Source organism: Scyliorhinus torazame, chromosome 10, assembly GCF_047496885.1.
Source record: "Scyliorhinus torazame isolate Kashiwa2021f chromosome 10, sScyTor2.1, whole genome shotgun sequence".
Classification (NCBI taxonomy): domain Eukaryota; kingdom Metazoa; phylum Chordata; class Chondrichthyes; order Carcharhiniformes; family Scyliorhinidae; genus Scyliorhinus; species Scyliorhinus torazame.
In genome coordinates, this window is record NC_092716.1 from 128,394,132 (window position 1) to 128,413,838 (window position 19,707).

General features: G+C 43.9%; 1 long non-coding RNA gene across 2 annotated transcripts; it reads right to left on the minus strand.

Annotated features, from left to right (window-relative positions):
• Positions 1–1,644: 1,644 nt before the first annotated feature.
• On the minus strand, positions 1,645–19,189 carry LOC140384867 (uncharacterized). Of its 2 annotated transcripts, none has more exons than XR_011933180.1 (4): positions 18,761–19,189; positions 15,853–15,956; positions 12,061–12,263; positions 1,645–3,058 (listed from the first exon to the last, which is right to left on the minus strand). It is a non-coding gene; the product is annotated as an uncharacterized lncRNA (long non-coding RNA). The 2 variants fall into 2 exon arrangements; XR_011933179.1 differs by having other exon boundaries at positions 15,825–15,956.
• Between the last annotated feature and the right edge of the window lie 518 nt (positions 19,190–19,707).

Genomic DNA, 19,707 nt, shown 5'->3' on the forward strand with positions numbered 1-19,707 from the left:
TCTGGGTAAAAAGAATTTCCTCACATCTCCTCTAAACGTCCTTCCCCTTACCTTAAATCTATGCCTCCTGGTCATGCACACCAAGATCACTCTGATCCTTGGTGCTTCCCTGGGTCCTGTCATTTATCATGTATTCCCTTGCCTTGTTTGACCTGTCCAAGTGCATCATCTCACACTTATCTGGATTGAATTCAGCCCATCTGACCAGCCTGCCTTTATCCTCCTGTAATCAAAGGCTGTCTCCTCAATATTTACCACCTCTCCAATTTTTGTATCATCTGCAAACTTACTGATCAACCCTCCTACATTCATATCTAAATCATTTATATAAACCCCAAACAGCAAGGGCCCCAACACTGATCCCTGCGGGACACCACTGAACACAGACTTCCAGTCAGAAAAACACCCCTCAACCATCACCCTCTGCTTCCTGCCACTCAGCCAATTTTGGATCAAATTTGCCAAATTTCCTTGGATCACAGAGGCTCATTGCCTATACTAGTCCGACATCCAGGTGCACTTTCTAATCCCACCTTCTTGCACCTGGTGCATAGCCCTGTAGCTTACAGCAATCAAAGTGCAGAACCAGGTACTTTTTAAAAGAGTTTAGTGTCTCTGCCTCCACCGCTAACTTGGGCAGCGAATTTCAGACTCCCACTACCCTCTGTGTAAAAACGTTCTTCCTCACGTCCCCTCACCTTCTGCCACTTATCTTGAATCTGGTTCTAGAATTCTCCACCAAGGGGAACAATTTTATCCTCTCCACTCTATCTCTTCCCTCATAATTTTGTACACCTCAATTAATTCACCCCTCAGTCTTCTTTGTTCCAAGGTAAATAAGCCCAACCTATCCAATCTCTCCTCATAGCCACATTTTTCCAGCCCTGGCAACATTCTTGTAAACCTCCTCTGCACTCTCTCCAGAATAACGACCTTTCTGTAATGTGGTGACCGGAGCTGCACACAATGCTCCAGTTGTGGCCTCACCAGTGTCTTCATAGAATCCTTACAGTACAGAAGGACCTCATTTGGCCCACCAAGTCAGCACCGACCCTCTGAAAGAGCACCCTACCTAGGACTTTGGACTGTGTAAGGAAACCGGAGCACCTGGAGGAAACCCACGCACGCACGGGGAGAATGTGCAAACTCCACACAGACAGTGACCCAAGGTTGGAATTGAACCCGGGTCTCTGGCACTGTGAGGCAGCAGAGTTAACCAGGGTGGAAAAGTCAATTACTGGGGTAAATAGGTTTAAGGTGTGAGGGACAAAGTTTAGAGGAGATGTGCAAGGGAAGGTTTTTTACACAGAGGGTAGTAGATGTCTGGAACTCGCTGCCGCAGGAGTTGGTGGAAGCAGGTACTGTTGCTAACTTTTGGTTGGCTCTGAGTAAATGTTGCTCGTTGTGTCTTTACTTAATTTGCTCTGTTTTATAACCTTTGCTCTAGAGTCGCCAGGCATCTTTATGATACCACCACGAAGTTCAAGTTCAAGTGCTGATCAATAACTCAATACACCAGTTAGTACGTTTCAAATCAAGACACATTTTTGTACACAGTCAATCACTGCTCATGTATAAAACTCTACTTACTAGACTATCTCTAACACTATAGGCCTATACTTAGCTTTGGAACTGGTCCACCAGGTCAGGGGAACAAATGGCCTTTCGTTCGATTCTGAGTCTGCAGGCTTCAAAGCTGGTATAGACTGGTAGCTAGGAGCGCCTATCTCATAGCGGGCATTGACTGGAGACTTACTTGGTTGGTGCAGCTACTAGGCAGGTCACGGTCAAGCGTTGTTTCAAGCTGCAGAGAGACCCTGCCAAGAAGGACGAATTGAACTTGGGGACTCTATTTTATAGTCCCCAGGGGCTTCGCGCCCTTTTGGGCGGACCCCGTACCTGGTTCCAAGTGATTGGACTAAGTTCTGATCACTTGGATCGATTTCTCCAATACTGGAGCTGTTCCCTGATCGTTGGGTGGTTCCTAAGTGTCCGTTGGCCTTCCTTTGTCTTGGCTCCTGCTGGCGCCGAGGAGTCTGGCTTGGCCTTGTTTACCTTAACTGTTTCCAATTGTTCCCGGGGATCGCTCATCAGTATGTAGTTGGTTGTTAGTTTCAGTGCTGTCTGGGTTCCTGCAAGTTCTGATGACAGGAAACTTTGCACCTGCTTGTTTTTCCTGCGTTGGCTGAATTTCCCTGCATTCTTAGCGGATCTCCATTTTAAAGTCAGGAAGTGGCCAACCCAGGTGGCTACACTCCCTCCTTGTGATACCTAACGCAAAGCGTGAAGGATCACATAACTGCATCGTCTTCACTCCCTGACCCAGCGAGCACTCTTCCATGGCCTCTACACTGACCATAACTATGCAAGAAAATTTTTACTGACAATTCTAAGTGGCGCAATGTCACAACAGGGACATGCAGTACAACATATATTTTTTAAAACAGTACCTCTAACTATCTTCCATAACCTACACTCACTTAAACATCCAATCATACTAATTTCCTAACAATACAAAAATAATGGCAGCATTCACATTTTCCTCTGGCTTGGCAGTCAAGCACAGAGTTGTACAATCTTTCAGTTGCAAATGAGACATATTTCTTTATTTACAAATGACACAAAACAAATATCCTTTATTGTAGATCAAGGGGTTCGGGGGCCTGGTGAAAACCAAAAATAGGGGATCTTATCCTGTATACCGGGGTGCGAGAGCAGTAAGCTCTCCTTCACCATTTTCTCATGTGGATAGTCTGCACGATGCTGCAGAATATTGCCAATGCTAAAAGGGATTCAATGGCATATGAAAGGGAGTACCACGTTATAAACCTATCACATCATGATGGTGTGTTGTTACTTGTCACTGGGCTCTGGGTGCTATGGGGAAGTGAATCATTGACGGCCGGGGGGGGTGGTTGGGTCAGGGGGTTTGCGTTCGCGCATAACCAAATACAAATTATATTGGTAACGAAAAACACGTATGATGTCTTCATTGTTCTCTTCTCTCTTCTCTTCTCTTCCTTTTTGTCTCTTCTCTCTTCCTGGAGCTTCTGGAATTCTGTGAATTAAGCATAGTTTCTGTTACTACCTTGTTTAATATCTTGTATGTTAGCATGTCTGTCTTTTAGTGCCAATTTCCCTTTACAATTGGTCACCATGTGTGACTCCCTCATTTTTTTTTTAAACCAAATATTTGGACTAGACATCTAAGGAAATACTGCCGTACTGCGAGCCATCTCGCAGCCTGTGTGATTTACCATCCCAGTGTTTGAGGATGGAAATAGCATAGGGGAGCATCCTAAGGGTTGCCAAAACCAAACAAAAGAATTTTGAACGTAACGAGCCAAAATGGGGTGCGTATGGGCCGCAGCGGGTAAGATTTGGATGGAATCCCCGGGTAGGACGGTGATAAATGCCGTATGTGCTCTACCCGAGCGTAGCTGACCAGAGGGGGGTCTTCAGGCAGGGCGGAGACCAATGCCATTTCTCCACTGCCTGAGCAACCGGCAAGAACGGGTAAGAATGTGGTCATTGTGGGGGGCTGCCTCTCGAATTAGGAGAGCAACTATGAGTCGGGTTCTGTCGACAGACTAGTTCCTCTGAACTATTGTCTGGGACATGTACCTTTAACAATTTTCTGTCGACAGACTAGTTCTTCTGAACTATTGTCTGGGACAAACTTGTTCCATTAACAGCTATTGGGCGTCAAAGGGGGTGGTGACATGGGGCCGTGAAAAACTTTTGAGTTTACCACAACACTTAACGATAACATTAACGAACAAACATTCAACAAACATGGTGCAGGTTCCATCAGAAAGGACACCGTTTCTCCCAAGCGGTTCCGTTTAAAACATCATCTGGACACCTCAGTTATCAGTTGCGAACAGGGTCGCAAAGGGGTTCTCGTTTTGGGAGTCAGACTCAATGTCATCATCTTCTCCCGGATGCCATACTCTTGAATGGATGAGGGTTGCTAAAGCTGCATGGTGTGACTTAGGGTCCATCTCGTCATTTCGGACGAGCCTGTGCGAATTGTTACGGTGCCAAATAGTCGTGTCTAATTCTGTGGAGATGGAGTCGGGGTCGTCATCGTAGGGCGGTGGTCTTTGGTTCAGGTTTGTTAAGGAATGTGATCAGGAATGGATCACTCGAATCGTGTTCAGATTCGCTGGGTGTGGGGCCTGTTGCATGGGGATAGTAAGGAGGCGTGCTGTGGCTATCGTCTGTGTCACATTCGCTGTCGCTGCTGCTACTGTCTGTGGGCATTCCGGGGCGGAGTCTAGAGTTCGGGGGTGGAGTCGAGGTCGAGTCCCTGGATGGGGAGGACGTGTTGGGGGAGGGTAGGGATACGTTGGCTTTGGGCGGGTGAAGGAATCTTTAATTTATGGGATCTTAACCTGTCGAACTACGCCAAGTTTGGGGGAAGCTTAATTGATGAATTAAGTCCTGGCGCAATATGACAAGTTGTAAGATTTGTACTATTTCTGGACTTTGCCAAGCTGTTCGATTCCTTGTATTATTCGACTGTGTACAGTTGAAGGAATTTATATTATCTCTGCTATTCGGTTATCAGTAGCACTTTGCGAATACTGGAACTCAGCAGAAATTTGCAGTTAAAACTTCTCAGGTGCCAAAAGGAATTGTTTTATTTGTAGTCGCTTGATTACAATTTGAAAGTCATTTAAAAGGCAATTCGTAGACAATTCGAAGCTTTCAGAGAATTACAGACATTATCTTTCTTTGCTTAGGCAGACAGCTCGAAAGTAACTTTTAAAAGGTCAAAGTCTGGCAATGAAACATGAAGAGAGAGAGAAAGCTAATCTTCAGCTAAACTCAAACTCAAAGTCAAAAGTGGACTAACATCACTGACACAGACTGGTAGACTGGCAGGCTGACAGAACCCCCAAAAGACATATCCTAAACTGGAGACTATTAAGGACAAAACTGACTAAACTAACAGAAAGGGGCCTTCTGGGAGGTGAGTAGTTAGTTTAAAAGCACTTACCTTTACAGGAGCAGCCCATTGGATTTCGGCGGCAGCGGTGCGCAGGGGCCTTCTGGGAGGTGAGTAGTTAGTTTAAAAGCACTTACCTTTACAGGAGCAGCCCATTGGATTTCGGCGGCAGCGGTGCGCAGGGGCCTTCTGGGAGGTGAGTAGTGAGTTTAAAAACCTTACCTTTACAGGAGCAGCCCATTGGATTTCGGCGGCAGCGGTGCGCAGGGGCCTTCTGGGAGGTGAGTAGTGAGTTTAAAAACCTTACCTTTACAGGAGCAGCCCATTGGATTTCGGCGGCAGCGGTGCGCAGGGGCCTTCTTGGAGGTGAGTAGTGAATTTAAAAACCTTACCTTTACAGGAGCAGCCCATTGGATTTCGGCGGGAACCGGAAGTTCGACCTCTGGCAAGTCCCCCCCCCCCCCCCAATAAATTCTGGTGGAGAGGAAACCCGAGACACTACACGTGTAGTGTCTCCCACCCACCCTCCTCCTCTAACCTAATAATAAGACCCATTGGTGTAAGGTAAGTGCCATATTATATTATATATTATTAGCATTGTGCAGGCCAAGGATTGGAGGTGGAGGAGCAGTCTCTGTCAGCGAGAGAACCTGAGAACATCTCAGACGGTAAGCTAGTGATTTTTACTTTTATACCTTTTTTCAAATTGTGTGTGTCGGGGGGGACAGAAAAGCTGTGACCTGAGTGGCTGGTTGGGATTCTAACCTAAATTTTTTTGACTATTTGGGAACTAATTAAACATAATAACTTAATTATAATTTAGAGGATATCTAAGCCAGAGATCGGAGGATATTATAGTTAGCTATCGCATTTCTATTAGAAATCTAGTGCTAGGTAACAGGTAGTTGACAGTAACTTTGTAATTTAAAAAAAAGTATTTATTAAAAAAAAAAGACAAATTTTAATTTTAATTAATTGACGCAATGTCAGTTAGAGGGGTGCTGTGCTCTGACTGTGAGATGTGGCAGGTCCGGGAGGCTTCCAGCGTCCTGGATGGCTTCATCTGCAGAAAGTGCACCCAACTGCAGCTCCTCACAGACCGCATGGTTCGGTTGGAGCAGCAATTGGATGCACTTAGGAGCATGCAGGTGGCGGAAAGCGTCATAGATCGCAGTTATGTAAGTGTGGTCACACCCAAGGTGCAGGCAGAGAAATGGGTGACCACCAGAAAGGGCAGGCAGTCAGTGCAGGAATCCCCTGTGGTTGTCCCCCTCTCGAACAGATATACCCCTTTGGATACTGTCGGGGGGGATAGCCTATCAGGGGAAAACAGCAGCAGCCAGAGCAGTGGCACCACGGCTGGCTCTGATGTTCAGAAGGGAGGGTCAAAGCGCAGAAGAGTAATAGTTATAGGGGACTCTATAGTCAGGGGAACAGATAGGCGCTTCTGTGGACGTGAAAGAGACTCCAGGATGGTATGTTGCCTCCCTGGTGCCAGGGTCCAGGATGTCTCCGAACGGGTAGAGGGAATCCTGAAGGGGGAGGGCAAACAGGTAGAGGTCGTTGTACATATTGGTACTAACGACATAGGCAGGAAGAGGCATGAGGTCCTGCAGCAGGAGTTCAGGGAGCTAGGCAGAAAGTTAAAAGACAGGACCTTGAGGGTTGTAATCTCGGGATTACTCCCTGTGCCACGTGCCAGTGAGGCTAGAAATAGGAAGATAGAGCAGACAAACACGTGGCTAAACAGCTGGTGTAGGAGGGAGGGTTTCGGTTATCTGGACCACTGGGAGCTCTTCCGGGGCAGGTGTGACCTGTATAAGATGGACGGGTTGCATCTAAACCGGAGAGGCATAAATATCCTGGCCGCGAGATTTGCTAGTGTCACACGGGAGGGTTTAAACTAGTATGGCAGGGGGGTGGGCACGGGAGCAATAGGTCAGAAGGTGAGAGCGTTGAGGGAGAACTAGGGAATATGGACAGTGTGGCTCTGAGGCAGAGCAGACGGGGAGAAGTTGCTGAACACAGCGGGTCTGGTGGCCTGAAGTGCATATGTTTTAATGCAAGGAGCATTACGGGTAAGGCAGATGAACTTAGAGCTTGGATTACTACTTGGAACTATGATGTTGTTGCCATTACAGAGACCTGGTTGAGGGAAGGGCAGGATTGGCAGCTAAACGTTCCAGGTTTTAGATGTTTCAGGCGGGATAGAGGGGGATGTAAAAGGGGAGGCGGAGTTGCGCTACTTGTTCAGGAGAGTATCACCGCTATACAGCGAGAGGACACCTCAGAGGGCAGTGAGGCTATATGGGTAGAGATCAGGAATAAGAAGGGTGCAGTCACAATGTTGGGGGTATACTACAGGCCTCCCAACAGCCAGCGGGAGATAGAGGAGCAGATAGGTAGACAGATTTTGGAAAAGAGTAAAAACAACAGGGTTGTGGTGATGGGAGACTTCAACTTCCCCAATATTGACTGGGACTCACTTAGTGCCAGGGGCTTAGACGGGGCAGAGTTTGTAAGGAGCATCCAGGAGGGCTTCTTAAAACAATATGTAAACAGTCCAACTAGGGAAGAGGCGGTACTGGACCTGGTATTGGGGAATGAGCCCGGCCAGGTGGTAGATGTTTCAGTAGGGGAGCATTTCGGTAACAGTGACCACAATTCAGTAAGTTTTAAAGTACTGGTGGACAAGGATAAGAGTGGTCCGAGGATGAATGTGCTAAATTGGGGGAAGGCTAATTATAACAATATTAGGCGGGAACTGAAGAGCATAGATTGGGGGCGGATGTTTGAGGGCAAATCAACATCTGACATGTGGGAGGCTTTCAAGTGTCAGTTGATAGGAATACAGGACAGGCATGTTCCTGTGAGGAAGAAAGACAAATACGGCAATTTTCGGGAACCTTGGATGACAAATGATATTGTAGGCCTCGTCAAAAAGAAAAAGGAGGCATTTGTCAGGGCTAAAAGGCTGGGAACAGACGAAGCCTGTGTGGCATATAAGGAAAGTAGGAAGGAACTTAAGCAGGGAGTCAGGAGGGCTAGAAGGGGTCATGAAAAGTCATTGGCAAATAGGGTTAAGGAAAATCCCAAGGCTTTTTACACTTACATAAAAAGCAAGAGGGTAGCCAGGGAAAGGGTTGGCCCACTGAAGGATAGGCAAGGGAATCTATGTGTGGAGCCAGAGGAAATGGGCGAGGTACTAAATGAATACTTTGCATCAGTATTCACCAAAGAGAAGGAATTGGTAGATGTTGAGTCTGGAGAAGGGGGTGTAGATAGCCTGGGTCACATTGTGATCCAAAAAGACGAGGTGTTGGGTGTCTTAAAAAATATTAAGGTAGATAAGTCCCCAGGGCCAGATGGGATCTACCCCAGAATACTGAAGGAGGCTGGAGAGGAAATTGCTGAGGCCTTGACAGAAATCTTTGGATCCTCGCTGTCTTCAGGGGATGTCCCGGAGGACTGGAGAATAGCCAATGTTGTTCCTCTGTTTAAGAAGGGTGGCAGGGATAATCCCGGGAACTACAGGCCGGTGAGCCTTACTTCAGTGGTAGGGAAATTACTGGAGAGAATTCTTCGAGACAGGATCTACTCCCATTTGGAAGCAAATGGACGTATTAGTGAGAGGCAGCACGGTTTTGTGAAGGGGAGGTCGTGTCTCACTAACTTGATAGAGTTTTTCGAGGAGGTCACTAAGATGATTGATGCAGGTAGGGCAGTAGATGTTGTCTATATGGACTTCAGTAAGGCCTTTGACAAGGTCCCTCATGGTAGACTAGTACAAAAGGTGAAGTCACACGGGATCAGGGGTGAACTGGCAAGGTGGATACAGAACTGGCTAGGCCATAGAAGGCAGAGGGTAGCAATGGAGGGATGCTTTTCTAATTGGAGGGCTGTGACCAGTGGTGTTCCACAGGGATCAGTGCTGGGACCTTTGCTCTTTGTAGTATATATAAATGATTTGGAGGAAAATGTAACTGGTCTGATTAGTAAGTTTGCAGACGACACAAAGGTTGGTGGAATTGCGGATAGCGATGAGGACTGTCTGAGGATACAGCAGGATTTAGATTGTCTGGAGACTTGGGCGGAGAGATGGCAGATGGAGTTTAACCTGGACAAATGTGAGGTAATGCATTTTGGAAGGGCTAATGCAGGTAGGGAATATACAGTGAATAGTAGAACCCTCAAGAGTATTGAAAGTCAAAGGGATCTAGGAGTACAGGTCCACAGATCACTGAAAGGGGCTACACAGGTGGAGAAGGTAGTCAAGAAGGCATACGGCATGCTTGCCTTCATTGGCCGGGGCATTGAGTATAAGAATTGGCAAGTCATGTTGCAGCTGTATAGAACCTTAGTTAGGCCACACTTGGAGTATAGTGTTCAATTCTGGTCGCCACACTACCAGAAGGATGTGGAGGCTTTAGAGAGGGTGCAGAAGAGATTTACCAGAATGTTGCCTGGTATGGAGGGCATAAGCTATGAGGAGCGATTGAATAAACTCGGTTTGTTCTCACTGGAACGAAGGAGGTTGAGGGGCGACCTGATAGAGGTATACAAAATTATGAGGGGCATAGACAGAGTGGATAGTCAGAGGCTTTTCCCCAGGGTAGAGGGGTCAATTACTAGGGGGCATAGGTTTAAGGTGAGAGGGGCAAAGTTTAGAGTAGATGTACGAGGCAAGTTTTTTACGCAGAGGGTAGTGGGTGCCTGGAACTCACTACCGGAGGAGGTAGTGGAGGCAGGGACGATAGGGACATTTAAGGGGCATCTTGACAAATATATGAATAGGATGGGAATAGAAGGATACGGACCCAGGAAGTGTAGAAGATTGTAGTTTAGTCGGGCAGTATGGTCGGCACGGGCTTGGAGGGCCGAAGGGCCTGTTCCTGTGCTGTACATTTCTTTGTTCTTTGTTCTTTGTTCTTTGAAAGACAAACTGACAGAATCAAAGACAACGCCCAAAAATGGTGGGCGGAAACTTTTCAGTTATACACTTTCATATCTGTCTTTCGTCATCTAATCACACCCCAATATAATCCTAATTGGTTTGGGTTAGACTCAAACACATTTGATTTGATGGCAAGCCGTCCATCTTCAATGTGCAACATCAGTTTTTTAATTGTTTCATGTCTACATGTTATGGAATGTGATAGTTTGCTAATCTTTTAGCTGGCTTGGCTAATATAACAATTGAGACTTCATATCGAAAATATATATATGATTCAATGCCCTTACAAACTGCATTGGACTCTTGCCACCTAGTTGCCATGGAACTCAGTCCTTGGCCTTGACAATCAGCACAAGCAGTGTCAAATTGTTTTGCAACTGTGCTGTTTTAATGTCACACTGTCTTTGAAAATATGCATTTGCTAGAACAACGGACTTCAGTAAAAGTGAATTATGCTGTATAAATGGGTATTTAAAACTGGGGCTCAACATTTATGCTTAAACAGCTATCTTTTACCTATACTAGTTGTATTCGAAATACCTGGCTTCTACAGTCGGCCCTTTGCTAAATCGAAAAATTAAGTGAGATATATCAGGAAAGATTAAAATACATCATTAATGCGATAGGATAGGTAAAAGCGCAAAGAATCATTGCAGTTTTAAACAATAAAATGGACACTTAAAATACAAGAGGCATTTCAAAATAATTATTATAATTAATAAATTAATCAAATTTGACCCGACTGATTCAGTATTAATAAATTATACAATATGTTAATAATTGTCAAATAGTTGATTGATCCGTAATATTTGAATAATAGTATTTCAGCTCAAGTTCATCAATTACGGGTACCGTTGGGTTAGTTTGAATCATTCTGTTAGTTGGTCCCCTGCGCTTAGCGAATAGTTTTTTTATGCACTTAGCACATTGGTATGTTATGTAAATGATGAATGCAGCTACACAGGTGAATGAGATTATTCTTATTGTGGACATTCCAGTGTGTCCAAGCCACCAACAAATTTTATCCCAGAGAGAGATAAATTGGGGTGGATCAAGTTTTTTGATTTCGTTTTGGATATGTAATGCCAAATCTTTAACTTCTTTAGAGTTATCGGGAATGAAAGTGCAACACTCTGCACCAATCAGGGCGCAGGTGCCACCTTTTTCAGCTAGCACATAGTCAAGTGCCATTCGATTTTGTAATACCACGGTTCGAATTGCTTGCATTTCGTCAGAAATTTTATCTAGGGCAGTGGCGGTGTAATCTGCTACGTTTTGTATGATGGTTGTTACTTTATTCAATTTATTCTCCATCCTCATTTCCTGATAGAAAGGAATCATTCTATCAAAAATTGCATCTCTTAAGAAAATGGAACGTTTATTCCTTCGAGCAACTGCTTCTGAAGCATGAGGAAGATTAATCACATGACGAATGGCCGGTACAATGTATCCTAAATAGCAAGATCCTGACCAGGATGTTGGGAGCCAGGGATATGCTTTATTACCACAAATAAAATAAGTTCCATTATAAGCAAAAGACAAGTAAATATTTTCTAAGAACCATCGGTCTTCGAATGTTTTATTATTTTTGAGATTAGGTATACCTGTTATCTTTGAGGACCGCAGAACTCTTTGTAAGAGATCGTTTGTACATTTATAAGCTGTGTTAACATCTACATAATTAGTACAAATACTATTACCCATTTGTATCCCTTTAGGGTTCTTACTCATGAAGCAAATTGATCCGTTTTGTTTACTATTAGTTGGGAGGTTAAGATGTTGAGGTTTTTGGTCAGGGTTATATTTAAGTTGGTGCCATCCTAAAAAGGTATTTAGTGGATAACCTGCAGATTTCCATAAGTTAATATATTTTTGGATGTGAATCTGGAACCTTCCTTTTTCACATGAATATGCTCCAGAACGGATCACCACAGAGTGAGGGACACTTTGATAGATGTACCATTCTGCCGTTTCTGAAGCATTAAAGGGAATAGTTAGAAAGGGAATACCCTCCCCTGAGTTAGTAGGGGTTGCAATGCATACCCAACAATTGGAAATATTAAAGTTTTTAGCATATATCGTAGATGTGTAAAGGAATGTGTTCTTTAGCCAATCAAATAACTGAAAATTAAAATTGCGGCAAACATTTTACTTGTATGCGCGCTTCACGTGTGATGCGTGAATCCAACTTTTCTTTCCTTTTAACTTCACAGCGGATTGGGTGGTGAGAAGGATTACGAAAGGACCTTCCCACTTTGATCCTAAGGATTCCTTTTGCAGCTTTTTAACGTACACTTCTTCACCAGGCACCAGGTCATGCCCACCTTCTGGAGGATCTCCCCACGCAGCTAACACCTGTTGAGAAGCAGAGCTAACAGCATTTGTTAGATCTTGACAGTAAGACAACAAAGCATCACTCATTAAATGACAGTCTGCTTTCCGCAAGTCAATAGTTCCTGGCAGAGACATTGGTCTGCCTGTGATGATTTCAAATGGACTCAGGCCTGTTCTGCTTGGTGCAGCTCTAATACTGCATAACACTATTGGCAAAGCTTGGACCCAGTTCATGCCTTCCTGGCTGTATTTAGACAGTCTTTCTTTCAAAGTTCGATTCATGCGTTCCACTTGTCCTGACGATTGTGGATGATAAGGACAGTGTAAATTCCAGTCAATGTTTAGTAGTCCACAGACTTCCTTACAAACAGCACCTGTAAAGTGGGATCCATTGTCTGAGTCAATGCTAGCTGGAACTCCCCATCTAGGGATAAAGTCTTTGCATAGCACTTTGGCTGTGTGGGCAGCCGACCCTCTTCTAGCTGGAGCAGCTTCCACCCATTTGGAGAATTTATCCACTATTACAAGGGCGTCATTGTATTGTTGACATTTAGGAAGGCTGATGTAATCTACCTGTACATCCTGGAATGGACCTGCAGGAGCAGGAGCTCTTAATTGAGGCATTGATGTTATGGGTCCCAAGTTATTCTTTTGACAGGTTACACAGCGGTTTGCTACCAATTGTGCATGTTTTTTGAATCCATTACCACACCAACTTCTATGGAATCGATCCATCATTTGTTGAGGTGATATGTGTACCCATGAATGAATTTGTTGAGCTAAAAAAGGCATTAGCGATTGTGGTGCGACTGGTTTACAAGTTTCAACTTCTCTCCAAATTTCATCATCATACGGTTGAATACCTGATTCTAACCATGTCCATTTTTCTTCCTTTGTACAATCATTCTGCATTTCACGTAAATCATGTAATAAGGTAGTTACTCCCAATTTGTAAATGTGACTGGATTCCTGATGCCACTGAGAGGCACAAAGGGAGGCAGCTTCCCTTGCTGCTTGGTCCGCAAGAGCATTTCCTCTTGCTTCCATAGAGTCCCCATGAGTATGGGCTTTGCATTTTAGAACTGATACTTCTTTTGGTAAGACCATAGCTTCTAGAAGATCTTGTACTTCCTGTCCATTTCGGATAGGTGTACCTGCCGTTGTGAAAAATCCTCTTTTTCTCCACAGATGGCCAAAATCATGTGCTATTCCAAAACCATATCTGGAGTCATTATAGATGTTAGCAGTTTTATCTCTTGCCACATGACATGCTTCTGTTAATGCCTTTAATTTGGCCTGCTGAGCTGATGTACCTGGGGGCAAGCTTCCTTCAGCTAATACTTCGTATGGGCTTGTTACAACTTTTCTGATACCCTTGTCAATAAAAGAGGAACCATCAGTGAATAGGATTAAATCTGGGTTCTGTAGTGGCTCTTCTTCTACTAAGCGTACTTCTTCCATTTCCTCTATTATTTTCACTCAGTCATGCCCTTCTCCCTCCCCTCCCTTTTGCTCCTCGGGAAGCGGGAGCAAGGATGATGGGTTTATAGGACTAGCTTTGTGAAAATATAGGTTGGGAGCTTCCAGTACTGCTGTCCATCCAGTCCATCTAGCTGATGTAACTTGTGACACTCTGTTCATGGATAGTAGAGAATGGACTGAGTGTGGACATTTAATGGTTAATTTTTGGTCTAGAACAAGGCCTGATGTCATCATTACAGCCCGACATGTGGCTTCCATGGCTCGTAAACAACTGCCAAATGCCAGTGCCACATTGTCATGTTTAAGGGAATATTACCCAACCGGTCTTAACTGATCACCATGTTCTTGGGCTAGTACTGCAGTCATGTAACCCTCTCTTTCATGAACAAACATGGTAAAAGGTTTTCCATTGTTTGGAATACCTATGGCTGGTGCCGAACACAAGGGCCGAACACAAGGGGCGTCATTCTCCGACCCCCCGCCGGGTCGGAGAATGGCCATTGGCCGCCGTGAATCCTGCCCCCGCTCCCGCCGAAGTCTCCGGTACCGGAGATTGGGCGGGGGCGGGAATCGGGCCGCGCCGGTTGGCGGGACCCCCCGCTCAATTCTCTGGCCCGGATGGGCCGAAGTCCCGCCCAGAAATTGCCTGTCCCGCCGGCGTAAATCAAAGCTGGTATTTACCGGCGGGACCAGGCGGCGTGGAGGGGGGTCCTGGGGGGGGACACGGGGCACTCTTTCCATTCCGCCTCCGCCACGGTCTCCACCATGGCGGAGGAGGAAGTGACTCTCCCCACTGCGCATGCGCGGGAAACTGTTGGCGGCCGCTGGCGCTCCCGCGCATGCGCCGCATTTCCGCACCAGCTGGCGGGGCAACAAACGCCATTTCCGCCAGCCGGCGGGGCGGAAATACCTCCGGCGCCGGCCTAGCCCCTCAATGTTGGGGCTCGGCCCCCAAAGATGCGGAGCATTCTGCACCTTTGGGCCGGCGCGATGCCCGTCTGATTGGCGCCGTTTTTGGCGCCAGTCGGTGGACATCGCGCCGTTGGGGGAGAATTTCGCCCAAGACCTTTTTCAAATTCAGAAATGATTGTTTTTGTTCTGAATTGAGTTTAACTTGATCTTTTGATTTTCTGTTTCCTTTTAAAAGATCATTTCATGGCTGGCATAACTGAATATAAGAATAAATCCAATTTCTGTTAAAATTACAGAGTCCCAAGAAAGATCTGACTTCCTGTACAGTTGAGGGTTCTTTAGCTGCTTTGATAGCAACTGTTCTGTTCTGAGTAAGTTCCCTTTTGCCTTTGGAAATTTTCTGACCCAGGTAAACAACTTCTTCCTGGGCAATTTGTGCTTTGACAAAGCTAGCTTTGTGACCATTTGTACTGAGGTTGTTCAAGACCACCCGTAAGTCTTTTTCATGATCATCTTTATTGATGGAGGCTCTTAGAACATCATCTACATACCGAATAATGGTGGAAGGCAGATCAGGCAGTTGCCTGAGATGATTCTGCAGAGTCATGTGGTAAACAGTTGGGCTATTATGAAAACCTTGCGGTAGTCTAGTCCATGTGTACTGTTGCTGATTGACTGTAAAAGCAAACCATGGTTGTACTTGCTTAGCTAGTGGTACTGACCAGAAGCCATTTGCCATGTCAATGACTGAAAACCATTGAAGGTCAGGAGTTAAAGAGTTAAAGATTGTAGATGGATCTGCCACTAAAGGAGCTTTTCTGACAATGAATTGGTTTGCCTTTCTATAGTCAATAGTGAGGCGCCATGTGCCATTAGCCTTTTTTACAGGCCACACAGGGCTGTTTGATGAACTGTGAACGCGCACTAAAATACCCCTCTCTTCAAGTTGTTTTATTATAGGTAGAATGCATTGAATTGAAGTTTTATTAATAGGGTATTGTTTGGTACAAGGTGGAGCGGATCCCATAAAAGTGACTGGTTCCATTTTTAAAAGACCACAATCATTTTTATCTATTGCCCAAATTGGATGATTTTGTATTTCATCTTTTTTGATGTGTCTAATGGACCAGGTGATTTTTCCATTATTCAAATTGAGTGAAGAATTTAGTTGTGATAAGATGTCCATACCTAGAAGTGCTTGTGTTACCGGACCTACCCACATTGATGTCATCAGTTGATGTGGTCCAAATTCTAAAAGCAGTGGCTTAGTTTGTCGAAGAGTAATAGAATCTCCTCCTGCAGCAAAAGCTTCAATTTTTTCTACAGTTCGGGGAAAGAAAGCAACACTCTGTTCAGTAACACAGGTAAGTTCAGCTCCAGTGTCAAATAAAAAATCGATATAAATGCCTCCCACTCTTAATGAAATATATAGTCCATCATTTTTTTTGTTCCACGAGTGCATGTCGAGAAAAATGGAGAGACTCATCAAGAGTGGGTTCTAGTAGTTTTTTGAATTATCATACAGAGAACTTCTTTGAGCTGGAGGACAGCTGTTTAACATTTCATTCATAGCATTGTCATCATTGTATAGATTCCTACGTGGGTACAGCTCGTCCCTACGTGGGTACGGTTCCTCCCTACGTGGGTAAGGCTGGGAGGGTCTAGAATCCCTGTACGCAAGTCTGGGTGTGTCTTGTTGGAACGTAACCCTAGGTGCGTCTGGTTTGTGCGAGTTACGTAATTGACCACGAGGTGGATATGTATTGTAATGAATATTTTCTACTTCATTATCATCTCTTGAATCCATCCGTTGTTTTTGATAGCATTTTGCCATCCAGTGTCCTACTCTACCACAGAAAAGACATTGTGGTATTTCCTTATGTGATTTTAATGGAGCAAGGGTACATGTTTGCTCTGGCGCTGGTGGTGAAATTGTAGTTACTGCTGATATTCCTGCAGGTGCTGCAACAGCCGCCGCTGGAGCAGCAGGTAACATGGGCTGGATTTGAGCAATAGGCTGGATTTGAGCAGCTGCAGTGTTAAAAGTTGCCTGATTGTGCAAACCACAATCTATCTGAATGCATCGGTCAACCATGTCTCGGTATGTGCCAGCTGTGGCCCAAGCCGGTAAAATCAAATTCAAGGCAGCAGAAACTTCAGGTTTAACACTGGCTATAAAAGCCGTTTTTAATGGACTTAAAGTGCTTGCATCCCATGTGTCATTTTCCTGGTCGAGTGTCATCCCTGAATATTCCATCCAAGTATGTAAAAATCTTTCCTCAAAATCCTGAATATCTTCATTATTTTTTTGAATGCAAGATGTGATCTTAGACCAATTGGTCTTTGGGGGGCGAAATTTTAATAGCCAATTCTTGACTATTAGCCAACCAGCTTCTAAATTTTGCAAATCGTCTCCAAGAGCAACTTCTACTTCATTTCTAAGGGTTGAAATTACATGAGTACCTAGCATGATAGTCAGAATTTGTACTCCATCAAATGGGTGGAGACTGTAAATGGCTTGTAATCTGTGAATTCCATCCTAAAATTCCTTTTTAGGGTGTGGAAGACCTTTGGACCATTCGTCAATTTTAGAAGGATCAATTTGTTCATGAACCCATTGGTGGTCAAATATGTTTCTAGTGATAGTTTCACCATCTTCTTCTATTTTTTTGCTTCCAACTCTAACCCGTTTGCGTTTTAAAGGGGCTAGTCGAATTACTTTAGTATTTTGTATTGTAGGAACACTATCTTCGTCTGATTCATCCGACAGAGAAAATGATTTATTTTTAACAATTGATCTCGGCTGTGCAATTGCCGATTGTGCCACTAGGCGGGGTGCTTGGGCTGCTTTCTGAGTTTGTTCAATTTTTTTCCACAGAAAGCCTGTTTGTCAAAGAATTGCAGTGTTCACTTACATTGTTTATATCTCTTTCTAAAACACATCTTTCTTTCATTAACTTGCAATTTTCAAGTTCAATTCGCTCAGTTTTTAATTGCAATTGTCGGTATTTTGACTCCACTTCAAAGACTTGATTTTGGAATTCTGTTATTTGAAAAGATAACTGCTGGAGTTCAGAGGTTTTGTTTTGCAAATCTGTTTTAATTTCATCATAATGCTCAAGTTTGGATTTTGCAACTCGCAATTCTGTTTTGATTTCATCATAATGCTCAAGTTTGGATTTTGCAACTCGCAATTCTGTTTAATTTCATCATAATACTCAAGTTGGATTTTGCATCTTGCAATTCTTCAACAACTGTAACTAGTTGGTTTTTAGTGGACCTATACTCATCATCACTTCGCTCAGTATTGAATTGCAACTGTTGGTATTTTGACTCCACTTTAAAAACTTGGATTTGAAATTGCTGGAGTTCAGAGGTTTTGTTTTGCAAATCTGTTCTAATTTCATCATAATGCTCAAGTTTGGATTTTGCAACTTGCAAATCTGTTTTAATTTCATCATAATGCTCAAGTTTGGATTTTGCAACTTGCAAATCTGTTTTAATTTCATCATAATGCTCAAGTTTGGATTTTGCATCTTGCAATTCTTCCACAACTGCACTTAGTTGGTCTTTAGTGGACTGAAGCTGATGATCACTTTTATTTTTAACAATGATCTCTTGCTGACTGTGTATCTGTCCCGTAATTACCAGGGACCATTTTACACGTTCTGCACCGTGTAATCGTGTGCATTTTCCCCATGCTCTCTTGATATTATTGAAGGACCACTGTCCTCTGGGGATATCATACTTTGATTCAATTTTTTTTGAGGTTTCACATAGGTTAAAATGTCTACGAGTGAAAGATCTACAATCCCCCAACATATCTTCAACAGAAACATCTGGTATTCCAGTACCCCCCTTGGATGTAGTGGGGAGTAATTTTCTGTCTGCTAAAGGCTCTGAATCTACACTTTGATTTGGATCAGCCATAACTTTTCTTGATCGTTGACTGCCGTTTTATTTTAGTTACTGCAGTGACTAATCTTGCAGTCATGTCTATGATAGTCTGAACGACTGGCACTTGATTTATTTAACACAGTCTATAAAAAATGTTCTTTTCAAGGGTCGAAATACTGATTGATGCGGCTTTAAGACTTTTAATGGGTGAAAAAGATATTTCTTACCCGAGTCTAGCCGTGGGTTCCGGCTGTCTTCTGGGCCTCCTCCGATTATCTCCAAAGCTTCCCGAAGGTTCCGGACCTCCTCCGATTATCTTCGAAGCTTTCCGTCGTCACCTGGGCCTCTGAAGGTCATTCAGTACTCTCCCCCCCCAGCTGCTGACTACGCCAAAATTAAGGAATTTTTAATTTATGGGATCTTAACCTGTTGAACTATGCCAAGTTTGGGGGAAGCTTAGTTGATTAATTAAGTCCTGGCGCAATACGACAAGTTGTAAGATTTGTACTATTTCTGGACTATGTCAAGCTGTTCGATTCCTTGTATTATTCGACTGTGTACAGTTGAAGGAATTTATATCATCTCTGCTATTCGGTTATCAGTAGCACTTTGCGAATACTGGAACTCAGCAGAAATTTGCAGTTAAAACTTCTCAGGTGCCAAAAGGAATTGATTTATTTGTAGTCGCTTGATTACAATTTGAAAGTCATTTAAAAGGCAATTCGTAGACAATTCGAAGCTTTCAGAGAATTACAGACATTATCTTTATTTGCTTAGGCAGACAGTTCGAAAGTAACTTTTAAAAGGTCAAAGTCTGGCAATGAAACATGAAGAGGGAGAGAAAGCTAATCTTCAGCTAAACTCAAACTCAAAGTCAAAAGTGGACTAACATCACTGACACAGACTGGTAGACTGGCAGGCTGACAGAACTCCCAAAAGACATATCCAAAACTGGAGACTATTAAGGACAAAACTGACTAAACTAACAGAAAGACAAACTGACAGAATCAAAAACAACACCCAAAAATGGTGGGCGGAAACTTTTCAGTTATACACTTTCATATCTGTCTTTCGTCATCTAATCACACCCCAATATAATCCTAATTGGTTTGGGTTAGACTCAAACACATTTGATTTGATGGCAAGCCGTCCATCTTCAATGTGCAACATCAGC